Here is a 22,562-nt window from a genome sequence, read left to right as displayed (position 1 = left end):
AGAAGTTGAATAAGAAAATGTCTTTAAACAATAATCACTCAAAAGATATTTCACATAACAGTCATTGTTCAGTTTAATTTGGAAATTTTTAGAAAAACAGGGGTAAAAGAAAGGTGTTTTGCTGTTTTATTCCTACATCTAGATAATGCCTGTTTTTTTTGTTTTTTTTGTTTTTTTTTATTTTCTTCCCCTAGTGTTGGGGATTGAACCTAGGGCCTCTTGCACGCTAGGCAAACACTCTGCCATTGAGACATACCCCATCATCCCCACATTTATCCTAATGAAATAATATTTTTGTAGGAGTGTCAGATCCAGAATTCTAGTTATTAGATTGGCATAATGGCCCAGAAAGACTTCACATTTCTGGAAAAATTTATAGAATGCTCAGTTGTTTGCTTACCACTTTCAGGAGAGCTATAAAGTTGCTAGGATCATATTTCAAACTGGAACCACTAGTTAGTCCAAGGAGAATATACTTCCCTAGTTCATACTTTCTGAAATATGAGCCATCACAAATAAGAATTTTCAGGCCAGCCAGATAGTTCAGCAGATTAAAGCGCCTGCTTGGCAGACATGGGCCGGGGGCTAGATTCCCAGCCTACGATGCGGGCTCCACTCCAGGGTGTGCTGAGACAGCGATTGAGATTGAGCATGGTGGTGCATGCCTGTAATCTCAGCACTTGGGAGGCTGAAAAACAGGAGGATCACTACAAGTCCAGTCTGCGTAGTGAGACCCTGTGGGCCCTGTACTAAATATGTAAAGTATATAAATAAATAAGGATTTTCTCCTCTTCGTAGAAAGTGATATTTTTCTGTTAAAAACCTTGAAATTAAGGAATTAGCTCATGACATGACTTGAAATTGGCCGGATGGGATGGGATTGAAGTGGGTGGCACACAGATTCACCTGCCCCAGTCCTCATGTGGCCTATAGAGAACCTCAGGAATATGCTTCTAGAAATTACTCCTTTTTTTGACAGTCTTGGTATATTGAGGAAGAAAGCTTACTGATGTCAGAGACGCTTAAGAAAGCACTACCCACTGGAAATATATTAAGGAATAACTGATGGATCCCCTTTTCAAGACTAATCACTGGATCCAATCAGCCATGAGAAAAACATCCTAGCTGAGTCCTTTGCATAACCAACTATGGTATTAGATGGCTACAAGACAATCCCTTGGGTCGGTTTTCATACAAACCTCATGTTTATGAAATCAATCCTAAAGATTTAATTCAATGATCAGCTAATCTTTATTCTCCTTCTGAAATCATCTGAAAGAATGTCATTTCAAAGAATAATGCATCTGATCATTTTATATACCATTTATAGCATTAAAGAATCTTAAGACTTAAATTTGAACTTATTAGGGCAGGTTGAATGATTTTAAAACAGAAAGGGTACATTTCCTTCTTATGTAAGAGTCTATTCATTTTTAACTCTTTTATGTTCCACTTACTACAAAGTAACAGATTTAGATGATTAAAGAGATATGCGGGACTGGTGAGATGGCTCAGTGGACAAAAGCACCTACTTAGAACAAGCTTAGCAAAGCTCGGGGACCGCGGTTCAATCCCCCAGCACCACATGCCAGCCAGCCCCGCCCCCTGGTGGGCTGAGCTGGCCACACACACACACACACACACACACACATAAATAAATAAAAATTAAAAAAATATATTTAAAAAGAGATATGGTTTCCTGTTTCCCTGCTTCTAAAAATCAACATAAGAATTGTTAAACTTGCTTGGTTATCCATCTAAGAATAGAAAAGCAATGATTGTGTAAGAATAAGGGATATAATATATGTATATCATTCATAGTTAGCAAGATGAATTGGTGTGCTGGTTTTGGGTAAATTAGCCAATGAATAATATTGAAGCTTTCCTTTGTGGCATATTTTTTGCATCACTTCTAAAGAGGGTAAAATTATCTGCCTTTTCTGAAGTATCTCTTCTAGTCATTTAATAATACAAAAATGTTTGCTAAAAAATCACTTGTCTTAAGAATGAATGCAGACTAAGTTTAGGCCCATGTTTTTCAATGTTTTGTTCCTGTTGCTTTAGAGCATTGTTTTGATTACTTTTGCACTGTCTCAAACATAATTAGTGAAGAGCTAAGTTTAAGAAAAATACACTGGCTACAATTTGCATATGCGTCGGTGTCTATATGTCTCCTACTTTTGATGATCCTTAGCCAGGATCTACCTATGTAATTTAGGCTGGCCTTGAACTCACAGGGTAGCCTATGCTGGCTTGGAATTCACAGAGATTCTTCTCCCTCAGTTCTAGGATTACTGCTGCATGCTTCTCTCATCTATCTTGTAATAAGGGATCTGTCTCTGCCAAATAAAGTTTACAGTTCAAAGAAAGACTTGATCATGAAATTTAACACAATTATTATGACTGATTGTTCTGTGAAATTTGACAGTTAAAAATATAGAAAAGACTCTTATGGAATAAAAGTAGCTAGAAAGATCACTTTGACCTAACTGTAATTCTTTGTATGTATGCATTATTGAGAGTTGGCTTAAATGAACAGATAGTAATCTCGAGAATGGCACATAAGAGGGGTAGGGATAGAGATATTACACTTACAGACTGGAATCCTTTTTGGCCTTTCCTTCAAATATGTTGCCAAATATTAGTGTTCTGCTACAAGTCACTCTGGTTCTTCACTAAGTCCAAGTATGCTAGCACATGGTTTAGAAACATCCATGGTAGCATCTACAAAGGATCCTAAGTGAGCCATAAGGAATAGCTCAAAACAACAGAGATTTTTTAAAAATGTGTTTCTGGAGGAACTGAGAGCTTCATATCTGAGATCATTATTGAAGATGAGATTATAAGAATTTCCTCTTCCAATTGTGATTTTTATTTTCCTTCAGATTTTTTTCATTGCCTAGAAAGTTCAGATAAATTTGCAACATGAAAGTAAAATGAGCAAAAGGGCAAGATGTTTAACCTGCTAAACAGTTTAATAGGTAGAAATCCTTTCCAATTTCACTTTAAATTGCCACTATCTATGAGGAACTCTGAGACCTAATTTATTTATATTTTATTTTATTTTATTGGTATCAGTGATATACGGAAATGAAACTCTCAAACTGAAAGATACTTGGGATGAGTTCATGTTCTCTAAAACTGAAGAATAAATTTTAGGAACAAACGGAGGTTAAGAGTAGATTATATTTATTGGAGGAAAGAAATTTTCTGTCCAAGAGATGGACAGAAGGTGATCTGAGAGTGTTGCCCAGGAATCTGTCTTTTCCAAGCATTTGTATAAAGCAAAATGAAAAGGTGAGGCAGGTCTAAGGTGGAAAACATGGGAATTTGCACATGGGGTGGGACAAAACTGAGGTGAACCAAAAAGATTACACGGGGCTTGGGAGATAGCTCAGTGGAATAAGCACTTGCCTGGCAAGCGCAGGGTCCTAAGTTCAATCCCTGGTACTGAAAAAAAAAAAAAAAAAAAAAGATTACATGCACAATTGCTCAGGTAAAATTGATTAAATCCAGGACCAAATCTGGAAGCAAGTCACATAGCAAACAGGCATCCATATAGAACAGGGGCCTCTGCCCTGTAGCATTGGATTAGTGACTCTTCCTGGCTTTGTCGAGGTGATGATTCTTCCTGAGTGCTTATCTTTAGGGAGGTCAGCATTTGTTCAATCTTTAGTCTTTAACTTTGGCCCACAGCACAACTTCTGTCTCTCTCACAGTTGCAAGGTGTCTTGTCTTTCAAGCTGTTTCCTTTGAGAGCCCAGCCCTGTCTGACTGCCTATATTTCTATCTAACTCAGGTGCCTACAGCAGCGAAGATTGAACTCAGGAACTTGCACTTGCCAGGCAGGTTCCTGAGACTTAATTTAGAGCATCTGACTATGATACGAAGGGGATGACCTTTGTACTTTTCTTCAGCTATTTGGAAATTAAAGGATAAATGTTTTAACACTGACAGTGTACTCCATACATATATAAGCAGCCACGTAGGCTGAGTAAAGTTAATGACCAGAGAAAAATCTTGCTCGCATATTTGACCAACACTTTATTACATGCATTTTAGTGGAGCCTAATTATGTTTCATTCTACTTCATACACGTGTTGTACAACATTAAAAATATGTATTAGCTGGTCATGGTGGTGCAGGTCTATAATCCAAACATGCTGGGAGGCTAAAACTGGAAGATTTAGCCCAGCCTGGGAAGTTTAGCTAATCAGTGAGATCCTATCTCAAAAACAAAACCAAACCATAGGGTTCCATGTTAATAATTATTAAAGTTATTTTCACCTTTTCCACTGCTTGGATGATCATACTTGTACAAGGAATATAGCTTCCCAGGGGAGTTGAACAGTTTTATTGTCCTCATTAAACACCTTCTTCCCCCTTCCACTACACCTGGAACTTCTGTGTTTCTTGTCAAGACTGAGTAAATATTTATAATTTTTTTCTTACACATACCTGGGCAGGTTTTATAAGGCTTCTTGTTGATTATCACACCACAAAAGTGGCATATGGGAAGGGAATTCCCACCATGCAAGATATCCGGTAGGAGTTCATGTTCTCTAAAATCAAAGAATGAATTTTAGGAACAATAGAGGTTAAGAGCAGAATATATTTGTTGGCAGGATTTTATAAAGCAAATCTATGAGTTGAGGTGGGTCCAAGGCGGAAAAGACAAGAAATTGCAAAGTGGCCATGAGGTGGGACAGAACTATGGTCAATCAGTAGGATTACAGATATAATTGCTCAGGTAAAATTAATTAAATTGAGATCAAATGGGGAAGTTAGTCACATAACAAGCAGGAAAAAGTACAGAACAGGATCTCTTCCTGTAGGGATTTTGGTTAGAGGTGGCTCTTCCTGGCTTTCTCAAAGTGATTGATACCTATTTAGATTATCAAACCCTAGTATGCGAGTACCCTTGTTTTATCTTTTGTCTTGCCTTCTGGACCACAGTTGCAAGGTATCTTGTCTTCCATAGTAGCTCCTTCCAAAGCCTAGCCCTGTCTGACCGCCTATAACATTTGTATCTAATTCAGCTGTCTACAGTACTTTTTTCTAAGTCATTGTTAACTGTCTATAGTCTACCAATTAAATCTTTTCAAATATGAAGTAAACCTACATGAGATTAGATTTTCAATGAAACAGTATCAGCTATTGGGAATCATTTGAGAGGTAGACTCTTTGAATGCACAAAGAATATTAAAAATAATTCCTTTTCTCTTCAGTAGTTTATAACCCAGTGTAAGTTAACTAGTGCATAAAGGTTATATCTTAAGACACACAAGTTAGTAGTCAGTACACACTCAACTGCTGAAAGATTAGGATAAGACATAAATCACTCAGATTTATAAAGGTTGCAGTTAACCAAAGGAATTTCAGCTAGACTTAAAAGTGAATAGAATTTAAATAGGTACAATAATAAAGAAGGAAGAGTTTGAAAAAGAATGATGTTTCTTGAAAGAGTCTTTAAAAGTCTAGACATAATACTGGGTATGGTGGTACACAGGAGGCTGAAACAGGAGGGTCATGGCAAGTTCAAGGCCAGCCTGGGCTGCAGAGTGAGTTCAAGGCCAACTTGAACTGCATAATTAGACCCTATCTCAATAAAATCAAAGAGAAAGGAGAGAGAGAGAAGAAGGGAGGGAGAGAGAGAGAGAGAGAGAGAGACAGAGAGACAGAGAGACAGAGACAGAGACAGAGACAGAGACAGAGACAGAGACAGAGACAGACAGAGCGACACAGAGAGACACACAGACACAGACAGAGAAAGAAAGTGAGGGCACCGAAACGGAGAAGACGACTGGGAAGTTGGCATCTGAAGGGAAAATACAGGACTGGTGTACTTTGGACCTGGTTTCTGTCTTTTCCCTTTAGATCTTTGACCTTTTCTCTTCACAAATACTGGCTGAGTTACTATGTGCATCTAATTTTTTTTTTTAAGTGTGAGGGAACACCCAGTCCTTTCAAAAGATTTTTCATGTCTTCTTGCACACATGGAATACATCAATACCTAGAGAAATGCTGATGAGTCTGTTTCCACAACCTCCTTTAATAAAGCTTTTTTGTTTGTTTGTTTTGTTTTCTTTTGGTCTTAGGCTTTATGAAAAGAAACAAAAAACGGCAATATCTCAATACATGGGGATCCAGTGTTCTAATATCTGTATTTATTTTATCTTGGTACTAATATTACCAATTTAGTTAAACTGAAAAGAAAAGTAGTAAAATAAACCACCATACCTATATTAAAATTTCAAATAAGAAATTTAGAATTTTAGCATCTAAACTCTTCACAGAATATCTAAAATGGCTCTGGTACAGGGAGGAGGAATAACTGAAATGGGAACTGCTGGGGAAAAAAACTTTCCCAGACTCAAAAGACCTCTTCAAAAGGTAGCAGAGGAGGGAGGGAACACACTTGTATTGTCTCATAAGCATTAAACCAGAATGAGATTCACATGACGAGTAACTGATGTGAAGCTGGAAAAGCTATAAGACGTCTCATCTTTTTATTCAGCCAAACACACCCATGACTTAAGCGTGTGAGTACAATATCAATAATTAACCCTCAAGGAAGAGGACCGACAGAATCCTCCTAAATTCGCCTCCTAATTAGGTGGCCAGCTGTTAGGTAATTGGCTTTATCTAGAGAAAAACAAATAGCTTCTGCTTTTATGACAGGAAATAGTTCAGCAACTTGGATCAAGAAGCCCACGGAAAGTTAGGCTTTCGCCTTTCCTTAGGAGACGGGGAACCCCGGAGCTCTGTCGCCGGTTGTTTGCTTTTCTCAGAGATTGCTCTGAGCGTCAAGGGGAAACATTCCTGAGTTGGGATACTGAGGAGAGGCTTATTCAGTCATTACCAAAATCTGCCTACATTTGAAAAGGTCAGAGAAAGGAATTCTGAAAGCAAATGGAGTGGAGAGTGGTCTCTACCTTTATTCTCAGCAGGAACAAGAGAATCTTTCACTTTGTAATTGGTATTTGCCCTTACAACGCAAAATGAATACAACGTTTGTTTCTTAAGAAAAAGTGGGCAGCGGGTGTTTTTGTTCCTCTGAATATTTTATTAGTGTATTCTAAAACAGTCAGTCACTACCCCTCCTTCCCACTTACAGGAACCTGAGTGTTGGGTAAATTATTAGGGTGGTACTGCTCAGGTTTAGCTCTGAAAGGGAACACAGACCTTCTTGTGGAAAGCAGCATGGGCGACATAAAAAAAACAGTGAAATTACGCCTTGATATAAATTGGAGAATGGAAGAGGACAGCTTTCTAAAGGTGCTTTTAACTCTGCTGTACTCCAAGATCCCTGGTGCTCATTCAAATGCTAATGCTTGGCCATCTGCCCTTTCTTGGAAAAAAAAAAGGCAGGATGTCGCTGAAGGTCACGTGACCCTAATTATCACAATTATGAGCTTTCTGGGAGTAATCACTCAGGTTGCACCCAGAGACTGCATCTGCCGGTGATGAATGGATCAGGAGATTGCTAAAGACAGGCTTCCCTGTGTAATACACCAGTGATTCATTTCTTATGGATCTACGTGTTCACAGCCCAAATCCATATGCCCTCGTAATAGCACTTCCCCGCAGACATTTTCCTTATCATTCCTCTTTAAAATGTCGCAGGAACTGTTTAAAATGTGTGTGTGTGAATAAAATTAGAATTAGAATGGAGGACGTAGATTTAACATTCTAATAATAACCAATAATGAAAAGGAGTCTTCACCTACACAAGCTGTAGCCCTTTGAGCACAGAGAAGAGTTGCTTAAGGGCTAAATCTTTCTAATAGAAATATTAGTTCATCTTTCTTTTCTCTATTTTGTTTTATTAACATGAAAGTGAAAACTATAATAAAGGTGTGTGTGTAAAAGAAAATTTTTAGATACTTTTGAAGGTCTTTATTGTGGCCAGTTGAATTATTTTCCCTTTCATCAACCATTTACTCATTGATATGATAATGTTTCTAATGTTTTTAGCAGTATTGTTTACCTTGCTCCTTTTAAACTTCGTACTATGAAGGACTTGTGGTTTTGTTACGGCTTGTTTTTGTTTGTTTGTAACCCCTTTCTGCTCACACTATAACTTTGGAGTGAAATCCTGTCTATGCTAAACTCCAGTTGGCATGTCTGGCAGTGCATTTCAGCGCCATTATTTGGCAAACGCAGGTTAGTTAATGACAAAGAGATTAAAGGAAATGCATGACTGCTTTCTCCTTTTGAAAATTAATGACTATACCAAGTGCCTCCAAAATAAGGCTTAGAGATCCTTAAGATTCTGTATTTTGTTATCAGGGCAGGTGAGCTTGTTTCCAGTCTGTGTGAAATGACTGAAGGAATTCTTCATTAAACAGATGCTTTTTCACACACACACACACACACACACACACACACACACCCCTGCCCAGAAGTGTGCTGCAGGAGCACAGAGGACAGTCTGCTCCTTTGGTGCTATCAGCCTTTCAGGCAGCGAACATGGACTTCACCCGATGTCTCTGTAATACACCAAGATCTAACATATCATTTACTAAAGATTTCAGTTTTAAACAACTTCAAAATGCAACAGCTGAAGTTGTTGAAAGCCGGGTTGTGGTAGGAGCTGTCCAGCCCTCCCTGCCCCTTTGTGATTAGTAGGAAATGACAAAGAATAGCTGTCAGGATTATCATTTCCTCTCCCTTTTATCTGTTTTATACATCCTCCTTGATTCTTATAAACTCTAATCTTGAAAGGAGGAGAAAGAAAAAGAGAAGAGGAAGAGGAGGGAAGAGGAGAAGGGGAAAAAGAGCGGGGAGAGGAGGCCGAAGAAGTGGAGCAAGAAGGAGAGGCTGCTTCAATTGCTAGGACTGCTGTCTCACCCTCAACCTCTCAGAGGAGGGGTGGTGGAGGTGGAGCGTGAGCGTTGAGCTAGCTAGCGCTCAGAGCCTTTCAAAGACAACTCAGACGCACATAGTAATCCACCTGACACATTAGAAAATGAGGATTTTGAGATCCTGTGTTTACATTTTAGATAGACTTTTCTGTCACGTGTTTTAAAGTAGCTTCGCGTGATAATTTATATTACTATTTTCATAAGTATCAGAGGCCCATGATATTCCTTTTGATAAAGTGATAAATGACATTGTATAGCAGCATCCTTCTGTTGAATTTTATAAGTTTGTGTCAATTAAGTCATAAATCACACTCAGGGCAGGTGAGATAGCTCAGCCAACTAAGCATCTGCTTAGGCAAGCGCAGAGACCTGGTTTCACTGACCCCACCCCCAGGCACACTGAACCAGCCACTGAATCCAGGCATAGTGGCACAAGCCTGTAATCCCAGCGCTGGGGAGGCTGAAAACAGGAGGATCACTATGAGGATGAGCTGGGTAGTGAGACCCTGTACCAAAAAAAAAAAAAAAAATCAGAAATCTTTTGATATGCCATGTGTTTAGAATTTTGGTTTAAAAAAGTCTTCGAGGGGCTGGTGAGATGGCTCAGTGGTCTAAAGCACCTACATGGAATAAGCTTGGCAAAGCACAGGGACCACGGTTCGATCCCCCAGCACCACATGCCAGCCAGCACTGCCCCCTGGAGGGCTGAGCTGGCCACACACATACACACACACAATAAATAAATAAATGTTTAAAAAAAAAAAAAGTCTTCGAAATGAAATTTAAATGGAAGGAGCTGTTTCATTGCCTTTAAAGAGCTATGGAAAGCAGGGCTGAGTTACTTCTGTTAGGTATGGGACCAGGCAGCTCCCTTTGGCATCCCTGAACCCCATAAGGAATGAGGGACTCCTTTTACATCCGTGACTAGATCCTGCCATTTTAGGAGAAGATATCAGGACAAAATAACTTAAACACCATGGAGCTATCTGCATCAGAAAGTTATGGCTTTGCATTTCTGAATCATGGCAGAACACTCAAACACAGGCAGAAAGAAATGATAGCGATTTGTTTTATTTTTTAAAATATCTTTTATTTATTTATTTGGCACAAGGTCTTGCCATGCAGCTCCGGGCAGCACAGTGTGTGGTGCTAGGGATCACACCCAGGTCTTTGCGCTTGACAGGCAGGCGCTTAGGCTACCAAACTATCTCTCCAGCCCAGTGATAGCAATTTACAAAGCAGGCTTTTAATCTTTGAAAGTTAAAATGACAGAAAAGAAAGTAAGTGGTCTGGATGAAAGCTTGCGGATGATGAGAAGCAAAGTTCAAATCATGTTGAAGAGGACCAATACATATAAGCCTCGTGTTATGTGATGTTTAAAGTGTGATAAATGCTTTACTAAGTTTTGAAACTGCTGTGAATATTATCAGTACCATAAAGCTTCATGTAACTGAGTATTCAATTTTAAAATCTTGAAGTAAATTGAAGTGTGTAGGGGGGTCCCTGGAGCAGTGGGAACATGCACAGCCTAAGACCTCACTCCAGGAAAATACTAGCAGCGTCATTAATTAAGAACTTTACTAAAAGCTCAATATGGAAGTTTATTTTTGATTATTTATCTTTGATAAATCTTCACTTTCCTTTTTTAAGGGAAAGTAGCAGTCAGAACGGCTCCCTCTGAAATAAATATTGCATTCAAACACATCCCAGCTTACCATCCACAAATATAAACCAATCAATGAGACACCAATCATTGCAGCCCACAATTATTAGTGATATTATAAATGTGCTCCTGATTACCTGAATTTGATCTTTAGATATGACATATTGCATGCTTTAAAAGCCCAATAAGACACAAATTAAATTCTGGTATTTGTATTCTCCTCACATTAATTAACACCAATAAATAGTTCTTTGGCTTTATTGTTTGTAATGTCTTCTCCTTAAGCCCTTTTCCTTTCTCGGGAGAATGAATAACTAGATGTCAGTTACTCAGAGAAGCCCTCGCTACCCGGGGCCTGAGTGCTCACTCCGTACTCCTGCAGTGCCCCACTCTGATCTTACTCCCATTCCCTGATCCACAGCCTCTTTTACAAACTGTTATTAGGTTCTGTTTCTTGAAAGTAGAGATCGTTTGTGCTTTATCATTATGGTCTTCCCAGAACCCAGCACACTTCCTCATGGAAGGTTAACACTCATTAAATATCGCATCTACTGTTCTCACAGCCCTTGGTGCTGTTGGGCTCTGGTTATTCCAGGGTTGCTAGGCCCCTCTCTCCTGTTCTCCTGACCATCTTTCTGACCATCCCTCTGGGCCTCCTGCACACTGAGCCTAATCAATGCTAGAACGCCTGGCCTTCTCCCGTGAGCTGTAGAAGCTCCTCTTTCTCATCTCTTGGAGGCTGTTCTCACATTCAGCAAACAAACTGCCATTATAGACCCTGAAGGAGCCCAGTAAATAAAAAGAAATCTCTTCAAGCTGCTGGAGAAGAATCCGTAGTCCTGCAGGTCTTCTATGCATTTGTTTTTCTCTTACGAAGCAGATTGAATCAAGAAGTGAAGTGGCCTAGATTTCCAGATCTGATTTGTACAGACAGACTCAGTGTTAACTGCTTGCTGTTGTTTATAGTTTAAGCATAATTTTTACAACAACTCTATTTTGGAGATATATGACTAATGTAAGTGTATATAAAAGGACAGTAACAGAAATCAAGAGTTCTCTTTGAGTCTTTTTTTGAAGTCTCTCCTCATTAACAAAGAAACATAAGTGGCAGTGCTTGCCTCACCAACAACTGTACTAGTTTTACTTCTTTTACTAAAGTTTCAAAATTTCTTTAGGTATTTTTTTTGTTAAAGCAAAGAAGCAGTTCAGTGCATCAAAAGCTACATATTGTGGCGTGTGTAAATGTTATTTCACAGCTTATTTTTGTACTCTAGAAAGGTTGGCACGGAAACCTTGAGAAGGCATGTCAGATGCTCGATGGTACACAAAGGCTTGCATTTTAAAAGTGTTGGTTGTCTTATTTATCCCTATTTGGAATCAGTTTAATGTTATTTCTCTTCAATTTTATGACACATTTTCCCCCTACAGGGAGAAGCAACTTTTTGATGAAAAAAAAAGTATGTTTTATGGGATAGGGGTGTGGCTCAGAGGTGGAGCCCTTGTCTAATGTATTTGAGATCCTAGGTTTGGCCCCGGCACTGACACAAACACAAATACATTTTTTAGAAAAGTGAGATGGGGGGTTGAGGCATGTAAGGTTGAAGAATTTGAAGAATTAAACAATAGAAGTAACTCTGAAGTTATGTAGACCAGTGTTTAAATATAATTTTGTTCTAATGGAAATTGCTATTAATGCCTCAGAACTGAGATTAAAAATTGAGATAATAAAAAGAAATAAAATGAAGCATTAAATGTAATGTAGCAGGGAATATAACATATTCACAGATATGATATGTAATGTACTTCCATAAAGTACACATTCATCAATTTTAATAGTTCCAAAGGAAAATGGGTAAAAGAAAAATCCAATAAATTACTTGAATTCAAAAACCTTTCATCATTGATTATTTTGTGAATCCTTCTGTCTTTTGCCTGTATATAATAAAATAGTGGTTGTGCATTGTTTTAAGGCTTTCATTAATTTATGTATCAAGATACTTTTGTTGGTTAATCAAGAGTGTGAAAAGTATCGTATTAATTTTTTCTATGGATTGCTTGATGTATTATTGTATTACTAATAAGGCCTATCTTACCTTATCATAATTAATGATCATGAATGTGGTCACTTGGGATCCAGACCCCTAGCTTAGGTTTTTTTTTTTTTTTTTTTTTTTTTTTTTTTTTTTTTTTAACATTTATTTATTTTGTGTGTGTGTGTGGCCAGCTCAGCCCACCAGGGGGCGGGGCTGGCTGGCATGTGGTGCTGGGGGATTGAACCGCAGTCCCTGTGCTTTGCCAAGCTTGTTCCAAGTAGGTGCTTTAGACCACTGAGCCATCTCACCAGCCCGTAGCTTAGGTTTTGCCTCTCCTGCTAGTAGCTATATGAACTTCAATAAGCAATTTCAAATTTGAGACCAGACCTTCTTGTATATAAATTAAGTGGAGATGAGTCATATGGCTCATTTCTAATATACACACGCATGCATGCACAATCACATATAGTTCAGTCCTTTCCATATCCTTGCAATACATATTGAAAATTAAATGAAGATTATTTAATGTTCTTTGATGCCCTGAAACTTACATCCCCACAGATGTGCCCAGAAGCAAACTTTTTTATAAATAAGTTTAACCCCTATTTTTTTTTAAATTTAGAATATCAGAATATTTGGTGAATTTGTGGATACTGACTTCTCAGAGACCCCTTCAAATGAATCACAAGTATTTTATTTATTATTATTTTTATTTCCTGCAGTGCTGGGGATCAAATACAGGTTCTTGATCCTGCTAAGTAAGCACGCTCTTACTGAGCTATATCCCCCCTCAACTTCAAAATACAGAGATCGGTTTTCCAATATCCATACTCAAGATGTCAACCAGTTGAAAAACAATAGATGTGTTTTGTACAAGAATAACCCAACAATACATCTAGGTCATGATGAGAGGATAAATGAAAGGCCCAACTTCCCTGGTATGAAGTTAGACACAGGGCTGTTCATTCCCCGAAGGCTAATCTTACAGAGATGCCTCTTGCTGACCTGTGGCCAAAGCACATCCATTCTGCAATGGACCGACGTATGAAATGGTTGTGCATGAAGGAGCAAGATGAGTGTGCCACAAGAAAAGCCTACGATGGCATAATTGTATAGGTCTTCTAACTCACACTCTGTTACTAATGTACCAGAAGAATTCCAAGAAGGTTAGCTTGCAAAGTTCTTGTAAATAAAAAGTTTGATGTCCTTTCAAAACTCATAGAATTCTGTACATTTTAAGACAAGGTAACTTGGTTCAAAGTTTGAGCTTCTGGGGCTGGTGGGATGGCTCAGTGGTCTAAAGCACCTACTTGGAACAAGCTTAGCAAAGCACAGGGACCGCGGTTCAGTCCCCCAGCACCACATGCCAGCCAGGCCCACCCCCTGGTGGGCTGAGCTGGCCACACACACACACACACACACACACACACACACACACACACACAAATAAATAAATAAATAAAATTAAAAAACAAAACAAAAAACAAAGTTTGAGCTTCTGCATGACTTTACATTTTCTTTTTCTTTTCTTCCCCTAAGCAAGTCTGGGGGAGAAGACTCCACTATAATGACCAATTAGTTCCATTTCCTATATTTCCTTTTTTGTGTGTGGTTTCTGGTTTACAGCCAATTCTATTTTTGCATTTATTTTTTCCTCAGGAATTTTTTTGTGTTTTTCATTTTGTCAAAGTGGAATTCTTCTCATGTCATGTCATGAGTCTGAGTTCGATATTTTCAAAGCTTAAAAAGCAGCAGAGAAAAGATATGTTTATATAACTCAATATATCTTGTATTCCTAGAGAAGCTTTGATAATTCAGAAAGTGTTTTCAACTAACAGTGGATTAGGAATGCCCAGTGACATTTTCCCATCATTTCTGTGCTTTGGAGTATAGAAGCGAGCTTTGTACAGCTGTGGTTAAAAGAGGAAACAGAGTCTAGGAAATGATCTCATGAAAATGCAGAGCACTGAGAGAAGTAGTAAGAATATGGAAAAGCAAACAGCATATTTCATTAAGTGTCTGAGTGCATGAGAATTCTGAAAGTGAAAAATCCCAAGGAGTGTGAACCTGATATTTACACAGGGAAACCCGGAGAAGCATCAGCAGCGAGAGACCTCAGGCTTTTCATGTGTGGTTAGTTTGATTCTTTTCTCTCTTTCTCTTTTTTCTTTTAACTTTTCTTTTTTCCTTTCTCCTCTCCTCACCTCCCCTCCTCTTCCTCCTCCTCCTCCTCCTTCTTCTTCCTCTCTCTCTCTCTCTCTCTCTCTCTCTCTCTCTCTCTCCCTCTCTCTCCCCTCTGTATTTCTTATTTTCTCTGCTGTGTGTTTGGAACACCACGTTTACTTAGATCAGATATATGGACATTTTCTCCTCAGTATATAAATTGAAAAGCAGTGGGATCTTCCCTGTGAACAAATCATTGTCCTTTTGTCTCTGTACTACATGATGAAAAGTAACCCCCCAAATGTCATAGAATTTGCCTTCCTACTAGATTATCTGAACCATATTCTGGTAGTATTGGCTAACATAAGTAATAGATATTTTTTTGCCCTCTTTAAAATGAAATAATTGTTACTGTAAGAACTGTAACTGAACAAAAAGGCACCCGTTTTCTGATGATTAGCATTGTGTTCTAGAATCTAAGATTCATTGCAGACCTAAAATATGAAGCATGTACTTCTCTTTTCCAAGCCTGATGCTGCAGCAGATCTCTAAAGGAAGTAGCGTTTGAAATTTGTAATGTTGACTGACCAAAAACCAACATGTGATTTCTCATCTTTCCTAGATTTGCTTTACTAGGAGAACTGTGAATGTGAATGTAGTAGATATCTCAGCAGACGGGCATCCTTGAATTCTACCCTTGTAATCTGTAGCTCTTTATACAAATCCTGACCTTTTGAGAATTAGTAATCTCTCCAGTTATAGGCTAGAATGATTGCAGTTTTCTGTGGCAGCTCTGATGTTGCGTTACTCTTTCGGTATCATCCTGACCTACACCACCTACATTTTTCCTTCACATGGACTTCTAAAGACTGATATATCTGATATGTTTTATGTTTTGTACATTTAATATTTATTTCCCTGCCGTAGCGTGTCAATAAGATCATGAATGTTTTCAATTATTTGTTCTTTTATTTGTTTTTGAAGTGCTGGGGATCAAATCTAGGAGCTGGAGTATAACAGACAGACATGGTACCCCTGAGCCCCTACATTTTCTTCTTCGGGCATTCATGAGTCCCTAACACCTAACCCTGTGTTCGGTCATGGTTACTCAATGAGAAAATCCAGCCACAGTTTTTGTGCATCCAAAGATGCTAGCCAGTCTTTGGTCCTCCCCACAGAAGCAGACTCTGTCTCTTTTGCTCTATACTTCCCAGAGTTTGCCTTGCAGAAAGAACCGTCTTCACAACATGGTTAACAAGGAATCACCCTAGATCCTTCCTGGTGCCTGGTATAGCACGGTGTAGGGTAATGTCCTCCTACGGGTGACCACCATTGAGCTCTGCCTTGGCTTCCTTATGCTTTCTCAGTGCAGAATGATGTTCTTCAAAACATGTTTCCTAGATAAACAACGCTATCAGCAGCAACTGGGAAACTGAAAAATGTAAATATTTGATCTCTGCCTCAGCCCTAGAGAATCAGAGATGTGTGGCCACAACCCTGCGTCCTGCGTTTTCTCCAGCCCTCAAGTGATTCTAATACTAACGTCTGAGACACAGTGATGGGGCATAAATTGCATCCATGACTTCATTTTTAACTTTTCAAAATCTCTGTGATTTCTGTGGGTTACCTACCTTCTCCAGAAAACCCAGAAACACTTATATTTATCTCAAAGTAGGAACTTCAAATTTATATACTAAATTGAGGACTTGGTGGACGGAATCTATTGAATTGTGTGCTTTTACAAACTTTCACAGTATAAAAGAGATCTATTTTTCTGAGAAATATTCAATTTCAGCTTTCTAGAAAACTAGGTTGTGAATTTCCAGTCTCTTTGTTTTTTTTTTTTTTTTTTTGGAATTTGGAAAGCCGTTTATTACTGAGCTCAGGGCCCCCCAGTCTGCTCTCACGCAGGAGAGGACCGAAAGGCAGGCGGTGGCCCAGGAAGCAGGAAGGGGTTTTATACCCTGGAACCACATTGAGTTTGGTAAACAAATTCATTGTCTGACACAAAATAATGCTTTCAGAGTGATTGGCACCACAACTCAAACTACATTTTGGGGGCTTTTGTTTCAGTTTCTGGTTAATTTGCACCTGAGTACCTGCAGGCAGCCTTGCAAATGTTATTTTTTTTTCTTTTTGTTTTGTTTTGCGATACTGGGGCTTGAACTCAGGACCTTGCACTTACCAGGCAAGCGCTTAGTCCACTGAGCTCTCTCCCCAGCCCTCCAGTCTCTTTGTATATGTTATCCTCTCTGTCTCTCCAGGTATGTAAAAATGCACATGTATAAGCTCAAGGTCAGGATCTATTGTAAATCAGCTATAGATCTTCAGGGGAAGAAAAAATAATCAATTGGGTATAAAGCTCAAAAATAAAACACTTTAGAAATGTTATACAGATATTATACATTTTCTTTCCTGGAAATCTTTGTAATTCTATTTTAGAAAAAGATGGGGACTGGTTGCCTACTTTTAAATTTTTATATGCATCTGCTTTAATGTATAAAATGGTAATGTGCTGCATTTGTTTTTTATTAAAATAACTTTTGTCACTTATGGGAATGTATTTCAGATGCCAAATTTGATCCTTAGTTTGATTATAATTTGGTCAACATCTTAACATCAGTATTTTGCAGGCTTTTACTGTGGCTGAAGAAAGCCAGGAGTGAGAGCCCTCGGAAGGGTGGCTGAACTCATGCCATCCGAGTAGTTAGATCCTCAGTCTTTCTCTTTTTTTCTTCTTTTTTTCCTCAATCTTTGGAATGCAGACTTGCATTTCTAGCCATTCTTCCTAGGAATCACCAACTAGTTCCTTAGTTATAGCTTCTTGAGAATCTTTATATCAGAACTAAGAATAAAGAGGTGTTGTCTGTCGTGATGTACTTTGCCTTACTGTAGACAAAAGCTAGTGAAAGTTTTAGCTAGAGGGGAAAAAAATTGGTTTGGGTGAAGGAGCAGCAACTATCAATGGGAGAAAGAACACCGAAGCTACTGTGTTTATAATGTTAGAGTAACAGGACATTGCATTTGAAAGGAAGTGTACAAGCTTTGAAGATTAAAACTTCAGTCTCAAGATTATATTTATTCATTTATTTTAACAGTAGCCACTGTTTAAGGTTTATTTGGTATTGTAGTTGGTATGACACTGGGTTGTACTGTTCACAGATGGATCTTTTTATATTATATGACAATGTATACTATATATATATATATATATATATATATATATATATATATATTACACAAAATAAAATTCTTTAAAACAGTTATGCACAAGACATGCAGTATTGGATTTGTACACTGGATGCCAATCTATGACCAACTGGAGGAAGGTCAGACAGGGCTTGGTAGGTGAAGCTGCATAACAGAGTAACACACATCTATCTGAAGAGAACCTGGAGCCTGTGCAGCAAGGTGTCTCAGAGATGCTGGACTACTTCGTATTAACCAGGACTACAAGTGCAGCCCCATCCAGCATCAAGACAGAGCTATGGGGTTTTATGAAAAGTTTTTACTTCTAACTTTGGAAACTGTCATGATGTTTCCCCCAGGCCATCACATGTCAGATAAAATGGACAACTGGCACAACTCCAACTAAACCCTCTTGTAGCCTGGACAATGACGTGGTGACACTGGAAGACTTTAAAACTGCAGCTCCTTCTGGATTGACCACAGGGCATCCACACTCTTCTTCAAATGGGCCTTCCTCAGGAGTCAGAGTCACCTTCACAACATCAAAGATCCCATTCTGTCCCAGGTCACAAGAGACACTAAGGAAAACATCACCCTTGATTCTATAGAGTCCCTTAATCATGGTAGAAATTGGGTGCACCCTCCTAAGATTCTTCATTATACTTTCTGCCAAATCTGCCACCGATAATCCAATGGCCCAGAATGTGTAGCCTTTTAGTTTGATCACTTCCTAAGTGCTGTTAGCCACCTGTTTGTGATCCTCTTTCCAATGCTCCTTACCCCCATCAGTTGCTAACTCAAGGTGATGATTCTTCAGGGTGACACCAGCAACATTCATGCCACTCCACACAGGGATACTGGAGTCTCCATGCTCCCCAAGGATCTATCCGTGGCAGCTCAGTGGGTGCACACCCAGTCTTGCCTCCATCAGGTAGCAGAAGTGGGCTGAATCTAGATTGTAGCCACTGCCGATAACACGGTTCTTAGGAAATCTGCCTATCTTCCAAGCTACATAGGTCAAGATATCCACTGGGTTGGACACAACAAGCAACTTGCAGCTGGGATTGTACTTTACAACAGTAGGAATAATGAACTTGAAGATATTCACATTACGCTGCACCAAATTAAGATGGCTCTCTCCCTCTTGCTAATATGCTCCAGCACCGATAGTAACCAACTTGGAGTTTGTGGTTACATTATAGTCTTTTCCAGAGATAATTTTTGGTGTCCTAAGGAGAAGGCTGCCATGTTGGAGAGCCATCATCCGTATCTTCAATTTGTCTTCCATGACATCAACAAGAGCAAGTTCATCTACTAAGTCCTTCACTAAGATACTGGTGGCACAGGCCATGCCAACAGCACCAACACTGACAACTGTGTTATTATTCTGGGCACCTGTTTCTCCTTAAGGAGATTCATAATCAGCTGATTCTTGAGACTGGCCATCTTGGACTTAAAACCAAAGGAACTCCGAATGCACGTGGGACGGGCATCAGGGCACATGCTTCTAAGGTCCGGACTTAGTGGCAGCAGCTCTGACACCTCAATATTGTATTTAATTAGGGCCAGGGAGATAGCTCGGTAGCATCAGTACCTGCGTGGCAAGTGCAAGGTCCCAAGTTCAATCTCCACCAGTACCACACACACACACACACACACACACACACACACACGCACACATGCACACACGCACGCACACATGCACACACGCACACACACATGCACACACACACATGCATGCATGCACATACAAAAGATTATATTTAATTAGAAAGATCTTAAGGTCAAGCTCACATCAATACATTGAATATTCACTAACTGAGCAAATAAATTGAATGAATAACTTTGTGTATTTTGACAAAGAAATTGTAATTCAGTGCATGTCATGAGGTATAATTTCTGGAGTGAGTCAGAAGATCATATATTAAGTGTTGAAATAATTAACATTGCCATAAAGTCCTTTAACATAGTTCTTTAAGAAAAAAATAGGGCTTGCTAATTAAGAATGTATTTATTAACAGAATCCCATTTTCTTTTCTTTTTCTTTTTTGTACCAAGAATTAAACTCAGGACCTTGCTTTTGCCAGGCAGGTACTTATGCCACTAAGCTGTATCCCCGGCCCCAAAAATCCCATTTTCTGATGGCATCGCAGCCCCTAAAAGTAGAATTCCACCCAGAGTAAGTGGAAGGTTACAGATTCATCAGCCCCTAAAGGGTGTCAGCCAAATGAAAAAATGATCCAAGGAGAAGCAGAAAACTCTTTGAGTAAATACATAATGTCACTAAAATACTTCCAAATTATTTGTCACTTTTATCATAACCTTTAATTGTAGTTCTATTTATCCTAGGCCCATTACTCAATTTTGAATGGTTAAAGTCATTTAACATGGCTTAAGTTTTTCTGTTTTTCGAAAAATGTGATGGCATTATTAGCTCATAATATTGTGGAGGTTTATAAAGAATTCTCCTATGGTCTTTCAGAGGAGAACATGTTTCCTCACAGTTGATTAGACTCAAATGCAAGCTGAGAGGGCCAGATGTTTGCAGCCTGCACTCCACACCACCCTATACCAACCATGCACCCTTGTTTACAGATTCTTAGCTCTGGAACTGGCCACATTTAGATGGCCCCGCCTCCCTCTGTGTTATCTAGTCATTTCTCTTCATTTTTATCTGGCCTCCTGGAAATCGGGAATCACAAGATGACGTTCTATTCCTGTACAGAGATAATGTGAACTACTTTTGGGCTATTTACATTGGCAGTTTACATTCATCGGTAATTATTTTAATTAGCTAAAATGCATGAAGAATTTTAAACCAATGAATTGAGGAGAGATTTTAATATTTTTAAAACTAGGCTTATCCTTATCTCTGGAGGACTCATGAAATAACTGGAGTTTGATTAATTAAGAATGTGTTTATTAACAGACTCCCATTTTCTTTTCTTTTTTGTACCAAGAATTAAACTTAGGACCTTACTCTTGCCAAGAAGGCACTATGGCTCTGAGCTGTATCCCAGGCCCCAAGAATTCCCTTGACTACCTTCCTTTGCTCTCCTCTATGACTGTGCTTGTCAAAATGTTCTTGGCCATTCAAGTGGTTTGTACTCATTGTGTCCTCAACACTCCTGTGAGCCATTTTAATACCAAGTCTTGAAAAATATGTGCAACTTCACTTGGTCATTATTCTTTCCCACTATCTTCATCAACCCAACCGAGGTATGTTTTCAAACATTATTTTTCTTATTTAATAATTGTTCTGATTTTGCTATGGAAATTTTAGAAAGTGTAGAACACTATACAGAAACATAAAAAATTACAAAGCCTGTGATTCCACCACCCAGATGCAGCTATGGTATGCATTTTGGCAAACTTCTTACCAGTCTTCTTTCATTCTATGAAAAATGTCTAAGGCATAAAGACTTTATTTATTAATAGGATACAGCTCTATAAAACAAAGCCCCTATTGTCAGGGCTTGCCTGCAGTTCAGATCAAACAAAGGTGTCTAGTTGTTCTAGGAAGGGTCAGTGGGGAGCTGAATTGGTTTGTACTGGGTTAATCGATTTAATGCAACTCTTGAGGGAAGAACAGAAGAGCAGCTCACAGAGCAATACCATTCCCTAGAGTACTCAGATGAGACAGGCACAAGGGTCACTGGTCCAGGTTAGAAAGTGGACAAGCCAAGGGCAAGTCAAGTCTTTCCAGGAGGAAAGCAGGGACTTGACCCAGCTAGAGGGAATGAGAGCTGACTTCTGGCAGAAAAGGACTGGAATCCCCAGAGACCTTGCTCCAAAGAGCAATTCAGTAGCTTGGCTTCCCAAAGAGGTTATGCACAGTACAAGCCAGCCTGCCAAAATGTGTGAAACACTCACTGTCAAACACACCTAACCTGAGCATGTCTGAGCCCTGCAAGTAATTGATACTAGACCTTTTGTTAGTTTGCGGTTAATAACAGCTAATATTTCTTGAGTCTGTCCCAAACGGACTAGTCTATTTCCTGGTGTTATCTCACCTTACAACAAGTCAGTTACTGTTAGGATCTCCATTTTACAGTGAAGGGCTTAGAGGTGTATGGTTTTATGCAGACCCTCTTGGATAAATAGAGGAATAGGAATTTTAGTGTAGTGGGGATGTGACTCAGTTCTTACATGTAGCTACCCTGTGGCCTATGATGTAGGCTGTTGTCTGGGGCATATGGTAGAATTCTAACCTCTGAGCATAAAGTGTTGTATGGGGGATATTTTCTGTAGATCCTCAAATGAATATGCAAAAGGAACATTGCTTAGCCTTTCTGAGTTGCTCTAAATTAAATGTGATAAATCAGTAGTACAGACACTGAAACTAACTTGGCACTTGAGAATGTTCTGGGATCTTGATTTTTGTCTTGATTGTTGTCTCAATTTGTCTTGTTTGCACTGGATCTGGCCATTAGTTTTATTCACCTAAAACAAGGCATTATATAACAAGAGGAACATCTCAACTGCCACAAATTATTGAAGAATTCCAATTCAATATTTAAGTGAATTACTACTTTGAAGTAGCATGAGTTTTAAAACCAGCGTGCAGTGGCATTAAAAATGTTTGTGAAATTTCAAGGTCAGGCACTTTGCCATAATCTCAGAAATGAGACACTTGCATTATACTTT

General features: G+C 38.9%; 1 protein-coding gene and 1 pseudogene across 3 annotated transcripts in view; one reads left to right on the top strand and one right to left on the bottom strand.

The window, feature by feature from the left end:
• Positions 1-22,562, top strand: part of Map2 (microtubule associated protein 2) — a 306,953-nt gene that overhangs the window by 84,833 nt on the left and 199,558 nt on the right. The window lies entirely within an intron of this gene.
• On the bottom strand, positions 18,366-19,361 carry LOC101589347 (annotated as a pseudogene).

The sequence above is a fragment of the Octodon degus genome, unplaced genomic scaffold (assembly GCF_000260255.1).
Source record: "Octodon degus isolate 3935 unplaced genomic scaffold, OctDeg1.0 scaffold00016, whole genome shotgun sequence".
NCBI classification, from domain to species: Eukaryota; Metazoa; Chordata; class Mammalia; order Rodentia; family Octodontidae; genus Octodon; species Octodon degus.
Note: the sequence above shows the minus strand (reverse complement) of the source record. Positions and strands in the feature narration are given on the sequence as shown.